We start from the raw sequence: 5056 nt of genomic DNA on the forward strand, positions 1-5056 counted from the left end.
ATTGAACAAGTTTTTTCCATGTGTAACAAGTTACAGCGTTTTTAAGAACAAAATATTGTGGGGGTGTTGGAAATTCCAGCCTCTGCTGGCAGGGAGAAATCATGGACTGGTTTATCTTATCCAAACAAATTGCTGGTCCCATGCCTGCACCCTCCCAGAACATCCCAGCTCCTCAGTTAATCCCAGCAGATTTCCTCCTGGTTTATAATTAGTGGGATCCAAGGAGCAGTAATGGAGATGTATGGATTTACCCTATGGAATGCTTTTACACCCAGCATTATGATTTCCCTATTTTTTGGTGGGAAATGATTTTATAATTCCCTGTGAATTATCACTATCAGTTTCCACTTCCTAGAAAATTGGTCTTTTTAGGGAATCTTGAGACAGAATGATTTGGAATTCCCATTTGCAGCACATTCATGGGCTGGCCAATAAAAATACTCCTGGTAGGAATGTGGGGCTGGATCTGCTTTTGCCAGGAATCCAAGGAACATTTGGATGTTTTTTAATACAAAAATTGCCAAAATGCACTTGGTGCCAATAAGTAATGACTAAATTTGAAGCTGAATGAGGAAAACTAAAGCCTGTATGAGAAGAATGGTGATTTAAAGCAGGGAGGGCATTGATTCAGGAGGTGTTGCAGAGCTTCCCCTGTGAATATCTGGACCATTTATTGAGGAGAATTGTAGTTGCTTGATCTTATTTTCCTTTGTTCTCAGTTATTATTCAAGAACTTGGCTTTGCTTTGTGGTGTTTATTTTAATATTTATTCCTTTTTTTTTACTGCTTTTAAACACAACCACACAGATCTAATGATGCATGGGGCAACAAAGGTTTTAAATTCTACTGCAGAGACCACAGGTCCCAAAATAGCCCATTACAGCACAGCCCAGTAACGATTTCCTTGGAGGAGTTACTCACTGTGGAAGTTATAGCTCTGAACTCTCCCACCTTTTTTGCTATTTATTTGCAGGCCACTGAGTTAAAGAGTGGAACCAAGGAGAAGCTGCTAACCAGGCTGATCCTGAGATAATCCATCATTCCTAAACTCAGGAGCAGGGTTACAGCAAATTCACAGCCAGCAGGTTCCACTTAGAATGTTTGGAGAAGAGTTTTTGTGCCTGGGTTGAAGAACAGGAGTAAAGAAACATCCCAAGTTTGGGCATGTCATGGAATGGTGCACGGAGAATGCCAAAAGTAGAGGAGTTTGTAGGAAAAACCAGGATAAAGGAACTCCTTTTGGCACCTCTGGTGTATTTTGGATGCAATGTGTATTTGTGAGGTGATCATCACCAAACTAATTATTGGTGTTGAAAACTAAATCTGCATCTTTTGGATTCAAAATCTCAGTGTCTTAATGAAACAAAAGGAGTAGCTGGAGCAGGAACAGTGAGAACAGCAGGGACAGAAGGGAGTGGTACTGTTTATGTGTTGACATAGAGTGGTGATGGGAATCCGTGATTTTATGGAATATGCAGCAGCTGATGGGTTCCACATCCCCCCTGCAGGAAGCATTTGTTTAATTTCTCTTTCATTAAGCAGTCACTTACCTAAAGAGCTCTCAGATACATTCCCAATGTCTCAAATACCTGGGAATATCAGGTGGGTCTTGCATCCAGCAGATGTTCTCAGTTCTTGGCTTTCATTTTATCTGCACAGACCCGAACTTGTTTGTACTTTTGAATGTAGAATCACAGGAAATCCCGGAATCCTGGACTGGTTTGGGTTGGAAGGGACCTTGGACACCTTCCAACCTCCCAACCTGGACAATTACACCTGACTGCACCTGTAATTCCAAAAGAATGTTTGTGACACAATTCTAATTCACACTCATGCCATAAAAATTATAAAATATATATGGCTGGTATGACTTCAAAGCTGCAGAAGCACAGGGAAATGAATCTTTTTAGGAGAGCTGCAAATGCAACTGCTGTGGTTGGGTACATTACTCTTTAATTAGCAAGGAGTTTAGTGAACTAAATTAAATTAGTACAAGGTGGTTTATCAGTGTAGCAGCATCAGGGCAGCAGCACAACTGAAGTTCCACTTGAGGTTACACTGGACTGTTCTATTATTTTTCTATTATTTTTTTAATAATGCTTTTTGCTTTTGCAGGAATATTGAAACCCACTGAAAGTGTTTTAGAAATCTGGAGAGTGCTTAGATCAAAGCATAAATGTGGAGAGGTTTGGTTTGGAAGCTCCAGAAAAGGAGTCTGGGTAAAGTCATACAAATATTTCATGGAGAAAGATGGACTGCACTCAACAGGAGGAAATTCCTTAAGGAAATACCTTTATGCCTTGCCTCAGCATCCTCTTCCTCCTAGGACAGCTCTTTTTTTGGGAGACTGTTAGCACCTGGACATGAACACTGAGGGGGGAAAAGATGAACACTTGGACCTACAAAATACAATCTTTTAAATATCTATCCCTAACCAAGAAAAAACTTCCTATTTCTCTGATATTTTATATTTTCTCTGAATATATTCTTATTTTCTAGAGCTTCTCTGGAACTATTTACTGTGGGAATTTTGTTTGTGCCATTAATATCAAACTGCTCCTTTCTGAACTAATTCTTTCAGCAGTGCACTTTAAATTTGAATGACTTAAATTCAGGACACCTGCAGCCCATCAGAAAAGACCCAAAAAAGGCAATTTTTGAGGAGGTAAGGGCAGTAGGTAGGATTAATGAGCAGTGGTTACAGGTGAAGTAGTGTCCACCTTCAGACTGGAAAATTAATGGTAAAGTTAATTACTCTGCTTGAATTCCTTCATGAGCATCACTAAATTTTATGATGTTTGAGCAGATCCATAATTTCATCTGTAATTGCTTGATCTGGTGATTATTTTTGAGGAGATATTATGTGTTTCAGTATTCCTAGGAGAAAAGTGTTCCTTTTTCATGATCCCAGAATAATTTACATCCCATAGTCGATGAACCCTTCACACCTCTCATTTCCAATTATTTTATTTATTAAAAATAGTGCAAATATTGAAAAAGGAGGAACATTACCTCTTTGAGAAAACATTAGGGAAAAGGAAGCCCTTGAACAGAAGCTTGTCAGCTGTCAATTTTTAAAATAATAAATGACAAAGTACTTTGGTTATTGTAATTTTAAAATTAATTTTAGAAGTAACGAAAGTCCAAGATACTTTGTACTCTTAACTTGTTTTAGTTTGGGCTGAAGCAATTTCTAAAATCATTTATTTGGTGGAGTTTTTTAATCTGTAACTGATAATTGAAAAGGCACCTTAAACCTAGTCAAGAATTATCCATCAGAATTAGATTTTCCTGACAAGAATTTAATCACATGCACCCAATTTAACTCCAAGCGTTCTTCCAATTTCCTTTTAAAGATTATTATGTTTCAGGTCTGGGTTTTCTTTTGCCTGTTCTTTGTGGTTGGCCTTGTGTCTAAAAATGGCTACAAATATTTAAATTATTCTTCACTCATTTATAGCAATGATGACAACGTTAAGAGCTAAATTTACTGTGTTGTAAATGACATTGCAAGGAACTATGCTAGAGGAGAAATGGATTTTCCGAGAGGACAACCTATTTTATTTTTTAAAGTGGGTGCTGACTAACAGAGTGAAATGTTTTTATGGGCAGAGGCTTCATGAAAGTGGAAATGTATTTTATATTGATTCCCTGAAATATTGTCCTTCTGTTGTGAGGTTGGGCTCTTTTTTATGGCAGGTCACAGCCCTGTGCCCGTCCCCCATGTCACCAGTGCAGCACCCAGGTGCTGTTTTACCTATTTTCATGGATTTTGATTAGTTTGCCACATTTCTGATGAGGAATAAAATTAGGACAAGATCATCCTGGGGCATTGTGCCTGCTGACCTCCAGTGGAGTTCTTGGGTCCACTTGGGGCTAAAGGTTGGATTTGATGATCTCAGAGGTCTTTTCCAGCCTAATTCAATCTGTGGAATTTGCTTTATTTTGTTGCTGTTCTGTATTTCGGTCTCTCCGGGTGGATCTGTATCCAGGGAAGGTGGCAATGACGGGATTTGGGGAATGATTCCTGCTGCGGGAGGTGACCCTCTCCCAGTGAGGGAGAGGGACTGTGCCCTGGCCATGGCCTCCATCAGGGTGGATCCTGGGGCAATTCCCCTCACAACAGAGCCACAGCTCTCCTCCAGAGCACTCAAATCCTTCCCAAAAATCTCTCTGGAGATGCATTACTGTGGGGATGAAGTGAGAAGGGCTTGAGCGTGCTCGTGGACAACAAGCTGTCCCTGAGCCAGAACAGTGTCCTGGGGGACAAGAGGCCAATGGGATCTTCAGAAGAGCATTCCCAGCAGGTCAGGGAGGGATCCTGCCCCTGTGCCCAGCCCTGGGGGCACCTCTGGGGTGCCGTGCCCAGCTCTGGCTCCTCAGCCCAGCAGGGCCAGGGAGCTCCTGGAGCGGGGCCGGCGGAGGCTGCGCAGCTGAGGAAGGGCCTGGAGCATCCCCGTGCCCAGGACGGGCTGAGGGAGCCGGGGCTGCTCAGCCTCGAGAGGAGCCCCAGCTGAGAGGGGCCCTCAGCCCTGGCTGTCCCTGGCTGCAGGGAGGGCTCAGGGCAGGGCCCGGGCTCTGCTCCGGGGCCCGGCAGCGGCCCCAGAGCCACGGGCAGGGCCTGAGCCCAGGAATTGCCCTGCACAGGAGGCAGAACTTCTTCACCGTGCGGGTGATAGATTGTCCAGGGAGGGTGTAGTCTCCTCACCAGGGATATCCCAGCCCCGTCTGGACACAATCCTGTGCCATGTGCTCTGGGATGACCCTGCAGGAGCAGAGACCTTGGACCAGATGCCCCTCTGTGGTCCCTTCCAACCTAGCCCGTTTTGTGAAATTGCCGCTGCGTTCCCGTTCATCCCACACACCCCCTGGAGCTCCGTTACGAGCAGCGCCGAGCCTGCTCCGCTGCCCCCCCATCCCTGCGAGGCTCCGGGGGCCGGGGTCTGGCGGCCGCGAGGGGCCGGGCCCGGGGGCTCCCTCAGGCTGCCCCCGGGCGGGGCAGGGCGGGGGCGGCCCCAGCGTCGCGCTCCCCCCGCGGTCCCCGGCGCGCTGCAAG

The sequence above is a fragment of the Coloeus monedula genome, assembly GCF_965178545.1.
Source record: "Coloeus monedula genome assembly, chromosome: 9".
In the NCBI taxonomy this organism is placed as follows: domain Eukaryota; kingdom Metazoa; phylum Chordata; class Aves; order Passeriformes; family Corvidae; genus Coloeus; species Coloeus monedula.